At 40.7% G+C, this 13,198-nt stretch overlaps 1 non-coding gene across 1 annotated transcript; it reads right to left on the reverse strand.

Annotated features, from left to right (window-relative positions):
* Nucleotides 1-12,311: 12,311 nt before the first annotated feature.
* Nucleotides 12,312-12,417, reverse strand: LOC118486203. Its single transcript, XR_004878058.1, has one exon. It is a non-coding gene; the product is annotated as a small nucleolar RNA R71 (small nucleolar RNA).
* Nucleotides 12,418-13,198: the final 781 nt, after the last annotated feature.

Below are 13,198 nucleotides of genomic sequence, written 5' to 3' on the forward strand. Positions count from 1 at the left end.
ACAACAATTTAGGCCTCCACGTAGGCAAGTTCAAAGACCAATAGGTCCTATATGTCCAAGAGTTCGTTTGGGTGTGCCAAGAAGAAATCTTCGAGAACATGCTAGAGGTATTGAAGCACATTTTAGACCGGTGATTACTCATAATCCTTCACCTGTCACACCCCCAAAATACCACTTAGGGAGTGTCCCTAATAGGCGTGTGACGTACCAGCAAAGAGCCACTAATTACATGGAACCCATGTATGTTTCTAAAATAAAGTTCTTGATTATCAACAAAACACCATCCAAGTTCAAAGGAAAACCAAAGTATTCAGCGGAAGCAAAATTAAACGAAGTTAAACAGATTAAAATCCAATATATAGTATCAAGAAATCAATAGCATTAATTTCCCCCAGTCGACCATGACCTCTCCAGCTACTCCAGACAGCAAGTTCCAATGCAAACAGCTAACGACCTACAAGCATGCAAACAAGTGTGTCAGACAACGCTGGTGAGTTCAAGGTTTTGTTACCGAGTTTAGTTTACCAGATGTATATACAAAACAGTTTATCAATTTGATTTGATGTTGTTATTAACTCGATTACCGAAATGGCTACAAGATGTGTTTGCCCAACCCCAATGTCTCTATCAAAACATTGGTCATGCTTTAAGGAAATTAGTTCACGCCCGACCTCCCTGAGACGGTGTGAGGGTGCCAAACCTAATAGCGCTATCAACTAATAACCTCGTTGCCTTCCCGGCAACTGTCGGTAGATGTAAGGGGTCTTATATGATAGAAACTGAGTAATAACCAACATCCCAATAACCTGCATTCCCCCTGGAACGTTACCCAATATCCCTTCCCGGGATGCATGCTTGGAAAAGAGCAGTGAACTCACCTGAGATTGCTCGGTATGTTTTATTACTTTGTTCCACGTTGATCAATCAAACCCTAGCGTGGTTACCAATAATAATCAGTTTCGCAATCACTTAAGTCATACATTCTTTTCACATGCTATACAAACAATGCACTAGCATTAAACAAGTTGTACAAGTCGTATTGGTTAGTCTATGTTGTCCATGTCTCCCGAAAGCATTTAACAGCTCATGTCATTTGACCTATTGTATGTAATAGACAATAAACATCACTCACACATTGCAAACATTTACATCATATAAACATTCTTAACACAAGCTCATGGTTCGGATAACAGCTTCATCTAGCTCAACGGCCTAGTGACATGTACTTCATTCGAGGGTATGCGTATGTGGCCCATCTCAAATGACCCAATTAAGAAGTGTGCAGTCTAATAGCGTGAAAGCCCAAGAGTGCCTAAAGCCCAATGGGTTGTGAGGTCGCACAACAGTGTGTGACTACCATAACTGTGTGCGACCAGAAAACTTGTGCGGCCCAGATGCCATTGGGTGGGCTTGTTTGTTTGCAGGCCCGGTTAATAGTGTGAAGCCCACATAAACTTACATGCCATTCATTCAAATTCCTAAGTCCAAATCAAGTTGCATATTATCAGTGAATATGCAGTCCGGTTTACAATCAAGCCCGTATGTGTGCGATGTGTTAATTTATTCACCCAATATCATTAATTTGCAAGACATACAATTTCCCACAATCAATCAGTTTCACATTGAGGTTCTTGAGCCTGACGATCATCTACCAATTACATCATCACAACCAGCTTGAACAATAATATCATGCAACCCTATTGGACTAATCATGCTTATTACCTAGTTTATTTGTCACCAACAGTTATTCGGCTCATATGTCATTTAGGCACATAATTCAACCTCAACAACAAGACATCATCACGACATTTGATTTTCATGACATTAATATATTTGATTAATCTGACAATGCACATGGCCGCCAATTTCCTTGTTCAAGATTACATACCATCTATTGGACCAATTATGCCACTAACTTTATTAATTTCATAAGGCATCAGTTTGTTTTCTACTTCACCTTCTAAGTCATAATTTGTAGCACAACCCTAGCACATAAACAATTCACCACATAACATATTCGAATTCTTTACACAACTTTATTTACCAATCTGTTATTTCATTACTTTACCACTATTAACCAGTCTCTGAATAAGAACCAACCCACGACCGATCCCTCTCCCTTAGCACATATTAAGAAACATCAACATGATCACTCAATCTATATACAATTCACGAACCCACATATGATCACCAGGGTGTTTCGGGTGTGTAACAAAATCATAATAACAACTATATCACAAATCAAGAATCACAATCCTCCCTAACACTTAATCAATCAAGAGATCATACTTGTTCGCATATAAACAAAACAGTCTACAAGATTAAGCGAGCATAAGGTAATACTAACCGAAGGAATTATGGTGATGGTGATCACGAACTGGGGGAAAGGGGTCTCCTGTTGTCGTACTTTGTAATAGGGGATAAGGGTGTTTAGGGTTTACCAAAACTTGTAGCTATAAATTACGTATCATATAAAGTATATAATATACACATGATTCCTTGGATTGGTTTGGGCCGAAGTATAATGAACAGGTTCTAATTCAGGCCCAAGTGTATAACCGGCCCCAAGTACTAACTATCTAGATGGGCTTGGTTAACTAAGTACGATTATCACAATCATAAGTGTGTGTGCAAGCTTGGTTTGGGCCTCAGGCCCAAATGTATAAAGGAGTGATAAACGAGCACAAGATAAATAAATGAACACAGAGACACACGGTTTGAGGAATTTCAAAGAGTGTTGACCTTAAAGATTCGGGTTGTCACATCATCCCCAACTTGAAAGAAATTTCGTCCCGAAATTTGACAAATAATCACAGGGAAGTGGAGTGATAAATCAAGATCGTTGCGGATTTACCTCAGGTGCCACATCATCCCCAGCTTGAAATGGAATTTCGTCCTGAAATTCACCAGTTTTACCAGAATGAGATTGGTCATCAGGTAAAAAAATTGAGGGTATTTAAGTTCCATCTGATCCTCGCGTTCCCACGTGAACTCCGGTCCACGTCTTGAGTTCCAACGAACACTCACGATTGGAATTCGACTAAGTTAACATACCATGACTTCCTAGTCCATGTGTTCGATAAATTCCTCTAGTAAAGGTATCACACGTGTTTCATCAGACCACCATTGCCTTAGATCTGAAACGTAAATGACGTCGTGTACATTACCCGATTCGTCGGGTAACTCGAGTTTGTAGATTACGCTACCCATTTCCTCCCAGACTGTTGAATGGTCCCTCGTGATGTCAGTTAAGTTCGCCATGCTTCCCAAGTATTCCACAACCTCCCAGGGTGAGACTCTCAACATGATACGATCGCCTACAACGATTTTCCAGCGCTTCCCAAGAGTTTCAAGTACCATTCCTGGACCAGTAATTATGTTGTCAACCATCACAGTCTAACACGAAGACTGGCATTATTGTTTATGTAATGCCTCAACAGAGCTGTCTGGTTACCAAGATGATAACTACCGCAGTGGTACTCAACTATAGGTAAAGTCCTTCCAATATGCACCAAAGCCAGTCACACTCATGCTCACAGCATGTCTTCGAGTGCCAGGAGAGTTCGTTTTCTCTGATCGTTTGCCCAACTGCGATAAGCATTGCTCTGGTCCTGAAATGAGCCAAGGGTGTTGTGTATTACTTGACGTAAATCATACGTAGATCAATTTCAGAGGTAACAGGAGTTGGCACCTCTTGCCTAAAAGCCGCCTCCCTCATAGGAGTATTCGCAAGTTGTGACGACTCGTCAGTTTTCTTGATTGCAAGAAAGAGTGCCACCCAGGTGATAATGCTTCCATTTCGAGTTGTAAGTAGACTAGTGACCAATCCATGGCAGTCTGTTCTCTTCTCCACACATGTGTTTCTGGGTGCTAATATCCCACCTTGACTTTCCCACAAGTCAAACATCGTTCTCATGCGTTGCTATGTGGGCCTTCAGGCACGGTCACTCGTACATGGTCTTCAGGTTTTAATACATCCTATCAAAACTCAGATAGATATGATATTGAGACCCATGCGCTCCGCCTGCACCAGTTCCCTAAGGTTGCTGTATAGTGAGGTCTATATTCGTTCCATGAAGTAGCAAATATGGTCCGACCTGCCAAGGGTTGCTTCCCCACGCCCCGCATGGGTCAATCTTGAGAACTCTCTTCCTTCCGTTCTTCAGTTTGAACAAGGCGAGTCTGATCAGGTACGTTGGAGTCGATAGCAAGCTGCAAAGCTCGTGCACGTCCAGGTTTCACGGTCGTATTCATTCAAAAGTTCCGTCCAGCGTTGCCATCGCGTGTTTAGCTCTCTTGAAACAAGGGTACACGGGAGGCCCTTGCGATCGGTCTAAGTCGTGCATTCGGTACCGTCTAAGTAATGCCTCCAACTCAAATTTAAGATCGTGGCTTCCAACCTAGGTTGTAAGTCGTGCAACTCTTCCTATTAATCCACCACATAAGCTATCTCCTTCTCATGTTGCATCGCTGTATAACTGGGACTCTGATTCGAACCATTATAATATACTACTAGATCGCCCATACCCTTAGGTAAAGACAATAGTCAGTGCATTGTAGAGTTGAGTTTCAGAAGCTGAGAAGACGTTCTCCTATTTCGGTTCCTATGAGTTCACAGCTCCCCGCTGTGCTAAATAGGTTAAAGCTGCGCAATCTTCGAATATCCCACAATGAATCTGCGTTAGTATCTAGCGAAACCAAATTGTTGTACCCCTGAAGGAATCTTTGGCGTCGATCAGTTTCTAGCAAAATGGATCCTAGCAAGATCCACGTGTATTCCCACTTCGTTGGTTACATGATCAAATGCACCTCTTGTCACGACCCCCGACCCACCCTGGACGGAATCGGGTGCCGTGAGCAGTCCCGTGGTACCGGTGATTATTTTTGAAAAACATTGCAGCGGAATTTTCATCAGGACCGTGAGTTAGGAAAAATATCATAGTTTAGAAAACACCGGATTTGATTTAAATAGATGGGATAAATCCCTATTTTAAAATGGTAGCTTTAATAAAGATAAATTTTATTTTATAAAACAATATTTCTTTAATAAGCCATTTCTTGATGCCTTTCAGTGCCGTATCCAGCCTTATGATAATTACCTGAAACATGTTTGAAAAAGGTTTTGTCAGCGGGAATGCTGAGTGAATTCATTCCATTTTTATACAAATATATTGTTATACCTTACAGTATTAAGGTTTTATATCTATTTGCATTTACCTTACTCAATCAGTATTTTGTCACATAATAGCAATTCCAATATAACAGCAATAATATCACTTATTGGTTTACTTTCATCCAATAGTGAATTAATCAAATAACTATACTTTACTGTTATTCAATTTATCTATCATTAGGCAATTCCTATGACTGGGTCATATCACTGTTGATCATTCTTTCAACTAGTGACTCTGACCATATCACTTGTTCATAACACTGTTGATCATTCTTTCAACTAAGGTCTTTGGTCATATCGCTGTTGATCATTCTTTCAACTAGCGATTCTATTCATGGCACTGTTGATCATTCTTTCAACTAGTGCTTCTGGTCATTATCACTGTTGATCATTCTTTCAACTAGTGATTCTAATTATAACACTGTTGATCATTCTTTCAACTAGTGTCTTTGGACATATCACTGCTGATCATTCTTTCAGCTAGTGACTTTGGACATAATGATGTCTTATTACTTTGTCAAATATATTATCTCTAGCACTAAATCATGCAATTCAGAATAATGACATGTTATGTCAATTATTATAACTTATCAAAATATATTAATTCACTAATTGTAATATCAGTGTATAGTAACCTGACTAAAAGTATTATATTTGATTATTTTATTATGGCATGCACCATTTAGATTTATACCTAATAAATTAAGAATAATTGTGGTCATGCTAACTTCCTGGGTAGTAGTAACGAGAATCAAATAATGTATAATACCTCCCATACCAGTAAAATATAATAACTTAATCACTGTAAGTATAACTGGTAACCATTTAGGATTTTAGAAAGCATTTTGCAATATAATTGTTTCACAAAAAGGTGATAAAACTGTGATAAAAGAGTATGGACTCACAAACGGTGAGAAAAGAGAAATGAACTCACATTGCAGATTTCTACGGGCAAAGTTTAGTCTACAGATAAGCCTTGATATACTGCTGATTCACTTTGGGCAGAGTCTAGTCTACTGATTAGCCTAATTCACACAAACGGGGTTGTAACTAATACAGCAATTACGACAATTCACGAGATTAAACCTTCACAATGATTAATCAGTGCAATACTCGATAATTCAATCGGATTCACAACGAATAACAGAGCATAGTCCGAATTCGAACAGCACTCTAATATTCAAGTCGAAATCACGACGAATAATCAAAGTACAAGCTCAATTGAGCAGCACCTGGACTATCGTTGGATAGTTACAATCGATCGGACGTTGAATCGTAATAGCGATCGAGTTATTACCCTGATTGCGGCAGCGTTTCGAGGTTTGTGTGTTAATTGTGGTAAACAGAGCATAACTCCGTGTATAATTCGACTTTTAACGTCGATTTTGTGCCAGAATTCAAGTCCCAACCTCTACTATTTATACCCGAAATTTGACCCTGTCGCGTAGCGCGAGGGGTACCCCCCTGGGCGTCGCGCTACGCGAGGGGTAACCTATTTTCTATAGGTAGCCACGTCCCTAACTAGGCTTGCTGAGTTGACGAAATCGTAAAATTCAAAACGGCCAAAAAGTTATTTAGATAATCGTAACTAGGGTTTTGCCCCCCTCTGAGTTTTAGGGGTCCTGATCCTGATTCTGATTATTCTGGAAATTTTAGGGTTAGTGCAGAATTACTTGGGTTTCTCAATTAGGGTTTTCTTAATAGCTAATCACCATCCTAATTATGGATTTTAGTGACAGTTGTTACACCTCTCAAATCTAGATGTTACACTAAACAAGACTTCGCACGTAATGGCTCCTCTCTCAGGAGTCCTAAAATAAAATACAGATGCCGTCTATGATGTTCCTTCCTCCTGGAATGATTCACACGTTGTCAATAAGCATAGCCGATTCATGTGATCCATGCAGCTGCCGATGTGATGATTAGCCCAGAGGTTTTGGAATACAACATCGCAATGGCCGCCATGCGTCTTGTAATGCCGTTGTAGGAACATTCTCCCCTCTGGACTCCCATCTGATAATAGTTCATTCGTTAGTCATTCCTCGAATGGAAGCTTGACCCTCGCACTGGTAGACAGGTTGCCAATACATGATCGAGGCAACCGGTTCCTAACTGCCTCCTCGTTAGGTTCCGGATAATCAGTACACATACGAAAAGTCTTATCTTCACGGATATAACTGGGGCTCCCCGGAGCGAAAACTAGGTCCGACAAAACTCCTGTTCAACAATTCCTGCAGATGATTAGACAGCTCGTGGACCCTCCTGGTGCATGACGATAAGAGTGCGTGTAGTCAGGGCTGCCTCTGGCGTGAGATCAGGCTGAGATTTCGCCTAACAGTTGTGGAAGTAATCCTGAAAGTTCCTTGGGTAGCACACCGAAAGGAATCACAAATAATTGGTGAATCCTCGATCCTCTGTTTCCTTAGCCCTATCATTAGTAACGGGTGCTAATATAGCGGAGTAATCCCTCCGTACGCACTTCTGGCCTTCATAACTGAAATGGCGCTAACCTTTGCACCACTCTGACACTGTAAAACAAATAACGATTCTCCCTACAAAACTTTCTCCTCACTGGTATACCTGCGGGATCTCTGGATAACCAATCTACACCAACTACTGTATTGTAACCATCAAGGGTGGTAGAAAGAAGGTTGATGTCGAACACTTGTCCCACAAGGTCTAGTTTGCATCCCGAATAAAATTTGACTTGCCAACAACCAATTCCACATCAGGTCCGACTTCAAGAAGCATCAGGGTTAAGTAAGACAAGGACGAAGCGATTAGCTTCTCATACAAGCCACCATGTTGCTATTATACCTGGCGTAGCCTAAGCCAGTCCTAAATGCCCTTCCACGAGTACCGCTTCCAGTGTTGCTACTGCTACTAGAATTTCCAAATCTGCCATTGTTCCATGGGCTGTTGGCGTCCTGACTTAACATCGGCCAATCCTTGTTGAGGCCACGATCATTTTCATACCGAAAGTCATGATTTGCGAGTACCTTGATGTCATCGTGACTGTTGCTTCTAATGTCGTTGCTCGAAACGGAGTCATGCGGCCTTTCGCCATTAGGGTCCATCCTTTCACATCTCGTGTCACGTCCTATGGCACTACTCCTGGTGTGGGCAGTTACACATTCCATCCTATAGTCAATTGTCATCGATCACGTCCCAATTGATTTGTAAGTGTTGACTCCCATAAGTCGCTTACTAGGGTTAAGGATTCGATTGGAGTCAAATCGCTGATGTTCGTTGCCGGTAACTAGAGTCGTTCAAATACTGAAGTCGGTAAGGTACTACATTTACCCTCTTGTCCATCGTTCTTGCAAGTTGACTGAGTAATACACGGTATGTCACGAGAGTGTTGCGGAAGTGATTGCACTTCGGGATCTAAGGCGTCAACACGCTAAGTTCCAGCAAACAAAGATAAGTGAGGAAAGTATAGTCCGATCATTTGACGCTGAGCCATCCAACTCAGGGACGTTCGTACTAGCACCTAACATTCTACACAGTTCGCTAGGCGTTTAGATGTGTGATCAGGCGATATTCGATAACATCGAGATTAGTAAGGATTCAGAAAGGGGTGAAAAGATCATGTTCGAGTAGGAGACAATCACTGCTATGACTCCTATAGACTGCGGAGTTCTAACATAATATCAATTAACAGAGCGGAACCCCTCTCACACTCGTTAAGCCTCACTGGGACTCACATGCACCCCACATTATTAATATGTGTGCACCCATAATAATAATCCAATTTGCATGTTTATCTCAGCTCCTCTCAATTCGTGTTAAAAAGGTTCCCCGAATTCAAGCAATAAGACAGGTGACACCACAACATAGATCATGTAAGTTCAAGAAGAGTCACACTCTTAAAACACGTAACAGGGGTTGACGACATATAGCTCAAAATATAGTGCCAAGTGTATTCACGTGTAATGCTATTCATGAGCAAACACTAGAGATACTATGCAATAGTAAACAAGAGACGAACCTTGCAGTCTGGAGCCGAGTGTCATGGTCGATTTTTGAAGTTGTTCGGTTATAGTCTGGTTTTATAAAAACGTCGTAAAACCAAGTTCACTATAACCAGTGGCTCTGATACCAAACTGTCACACCCCTAAAATACCACTTAGGGAGTGTCCCTAATAGGCGTGTGACGTACCAGCAAAGAGCCACTAATTACATGGAACCCATGTATGTTTCTAAAATAAAGTTCTTGATTATCAACAAAACACCATCCAAGTTCAAAAGAAAACCAAAGTATTCAGCGGAAGCAAAATTAAACGAAGTTAAACAGTTTAAAATCCAATATATAGTATCAAGAAATCAATAGCATTAATTTCCCCCAGTCGACCCATGACCTCTCCAGCTACTCCAGACAGCAAGTTCCAATGCAAACAGCTAACGACCTACAAGCATGCAAACAAGTGTGTCAGACAACGCTGGTGAGTTCAAGGTTTTGTTACCGAGTTTAGTTTACCAGATGTATATACAAAACAGTTTATCAATTTGATTTGATGTTGTTATTAACTCGATTACCGAAATGGCTACAAGATGTGTTTGCCCAAACCCAATGTCTCTATCAAAACATTGGTCATGCTTTAAGGAAATTAGTTCACGCCCGACCTCCCTGAGACGGTGTGAGGGTGCCAAACCTAATAGCGCTATCAACTAATAACCTCGTTGCCTTCCCGGCAACTGTCGGTAGATGTAAGGGGTCTTATATGATAGAAACTGAGTAATAACCAACATCCCAATAACCTGCATTCTCCCTGGAACGTTACCCAATATCCCTTCCCGGGATGCATGCTTGGAAAAGAGCAGTGAACTCACCTGAGATTGCTCGGTATGTTTTATTACTTTGTTCCACGTTGATCAATCAAACCCTAGCGTGGTTACCAATAATAATCAGTTTCGCAATCACTTAAGTCATACATTCTTTTCACATGCTATACAAACAATGCACTAGCATTAAACAAGTTGTACAAGTCGTATTGGTTAGTCTATGTTGTCCATGTCTCCCGAAAGCATTTAACAGCTCATGTCATTTGACCTATTGTATGTAATAGACAATAAACATCACTCACACATTGCAAACATTTACATCATATAAACATTCTTAACACAAGCTCATGGTTCGGGTAACAGCTTCATCTAGCTCAACGGCCTAGTGACATGTACTTCATTCGAGGGTATGCGTATGTGGCCCATCTCAAATGACCCAATTAAGAAGTGTGCAGTCTAATAGCGTGAAAGCCCAAGAGTGCCTAAAGCCCAATGGGTTGTGAGGTCGCACAACAGTGTGTGACTACCATAACTGTGTGCGACCAGAAAACTTGTGCGGCCCAGATGCCATTGGGTGGGCTTGTTTGTTTGCAGGCCCGGTTAATAGTGTGAAGCCCACATAAACTTACATGCCATTCATTCAAATTCCTAAGTCCAAATCAAGTTGCATATTATCAGTGAATATGCAGTCCGGTTTACAATCAAGCCCGTATGTGTGCGATGTGTTAATTTATTCACCCAATATCATTAATTTGCAAGACATACAATTTCCCACAATCAATCAGTTTCACATTGAGGTTCTTGAGCCTGACGATCATCTACCAATTACATCATCACAACCAGCTTGAACAATAATATCATGCAACCCTATTGGACTAATCATGCTTATTACCTAGTTTATTTGTCACCAACAGTCATTCGGCTCATATGTCATTTAGGCACATAATTCAACCTCAACAACAAGACATCATCACAACATTTGATTTTCATGACATTAATATATTTGATTAATCTGACAATGCACATGGCCGCCAATTTCCTTGTTCAAGATTACATACCATCTATTGGATCAATTATGCCACTAACTTTATTAATTTCATAAGGCATCAGTTTGTTTTCTACTTCACCTTCTAAGTCATAATTTGTAGCACAACCCTAGCACATAAACAATTCACCACATAACATATTCGAATTCTTTACACAACTTTATTTACCAATCTGTTATTTCATTACTTTACCACTATTAACCAGTCTCTGAATAAGAACCAACCCACGACCGATCCCTCTCCCTTAGCACATATTAAGAAACATCAACATGATCACTCAATCTATATACAATTCACGAACCCACATATGATCAGCAGGGTGTTTCGGGTGTGTACCAAAATCATAATAACAACTATATCACAAATCAAGAATCACAATCCTCCCTAACACTTAATCAATCAAGAGATCATACTTGTTCGCATATAAACAAAACAGTCTACAAGATTAAGCGAGCATAAGGTAATACTAACCGAAGGAATTATGGTGATGGTGATCACGAACTGGGGGAAAGGGGTCTCCTGTTGTCGTACTTTATAATAGGGGATAAGGGTGTTTAGGGTTACCAAAAATTGTAGCTAATAAATTACGTATCATATAAAGTATATAATATACACATGATTCCTTGGATTGGTTTGGGCCGAAGTATAATGAACAGGTTCTAATTCAGGCCCAAGTGTATAACCGGCCCCAAGTACTAACTATCTAGATGGGCTTGGTTAACTAAGTACGATTATCACAATCATAAGTGTGTGTGCAAGCTTGGTTTGGGCCTCAGGCCCAAATGTATAAAGGAGTGATAAACGAGCACAAGATAAATAAATGAACACAGAGACACGCGGTTTGAGGAATTTCAAAGAGTGTTGACCTTAAAGATTCGGGTTGTCACATCATCCCCAACTTGAAAGAAATTTCGTCCCGAAATTTGACAAATAATCACAGGGAAGTGGAGTGATAAATCAAGATCGTTGCGGATTTACCTCAGGTGCCACATCACCGGTAGTTATTCCTCACACTGACCAAGGGAGGACGTTCGAAGTTCGAACCAATTCGTTACAAAGTTTGCCAAAATACAAGGGTCTAGTAACGGAGGAGCCTTATTTTCATTTGGAGGCTTATGATTCGATTTGCAACACTATTGGGGGACAAGGATTTTCGGCCGACGATGTCAAATTGGTGTTATTCCAATTTTCCTTAGAAGATAAGGTGAAAAAGTGGTTCTATACATTACCTTCGGCATCTATTTATACATGGGCGGAAATGCAACAAATCTTTTTGGATGAATTTTATACCGCTCAAAAGACAAATGATACTAGATAAGGTTTGAGAAGTTTTCAACAACAAACGGGTGAAATGTTTCATGAAGCATTCTAGAGGTTTAACATGATGATAAAGAATTGCCCTCATCATGGGATAGAGCTATGGGAGTTGATGAATGCTTTTCATGAGGGGTTATGTGCCGAAGATGCTCGCGATTTAATGTCTATCACCAATGGCACTTTTGGCACAAATTACGAGCATGACGATTGGGAATTTTTGGAGCAAATGGCGGTCACATTAAAGAGAAAAGCTCAAGCATCAAGGAGAGCACGACCGGCCATTACTCGAACTCAAGTGCACGCGGTAGACGATGGTAATGTTCAAACTTCTAATCAAATTTATGATGTTTGTGCAATTTGTAATGAGATAGGGCATGCGGCTGAAAATTGCCAAGGAGTGGAAGGGCAATATGAGGAGGTGAATGCTTTGCAAGGGCAAGGAGGGGGTGGTAGAAATTACAACATGAATTCCAATACTTACCACCCCGGTTTACGAAATCACCCGAACTTTACATACGGGAATCCGTTAAATCAAGTCAACTCGAACTTCCAAGGAAACCAAGGATTTCATTGGCAATATCAAACGGGTCAAGTGCATGGTGGGTCTTTGGGTCAAGGCTCTTCGGGTGGAAATGAGGTTATGGAGATGTTGAAAGGTATGCAAATGGAGATGCAACGAAGAAATCAGCTGGATGAGGTTCGTATGCAAAAAGATGAAATCCGTGACAAAGCTATTAAATCGTTGACCACCCAAGGGTCAACTTGCGAGTGAAGTGGCGATACTGAAGAACGCAAAAGGCCAGCTACCAAGTGACACGGTGACAAATCCCAAGAACATAAAAAGCGTTAATATCAAGTGGTAAGTACCGTTCCTAGT

The sequence above is a fragment of the Helianthus annuus genome, chromosome 13, assembly GCF_002127325.2.
Source record: "Helianthus annuus cultivar XRQ/B chromosome 13, HanXRQr2.0-SUNRISE, whole genome shotgun sequence".
NCBI classification, from domain to species: Eukaryota; Viridiplantae; Streptophyta; class Magnoliopsida; order Asterales; family Asteraceae; genus Helianthus; species Helianthus annuus.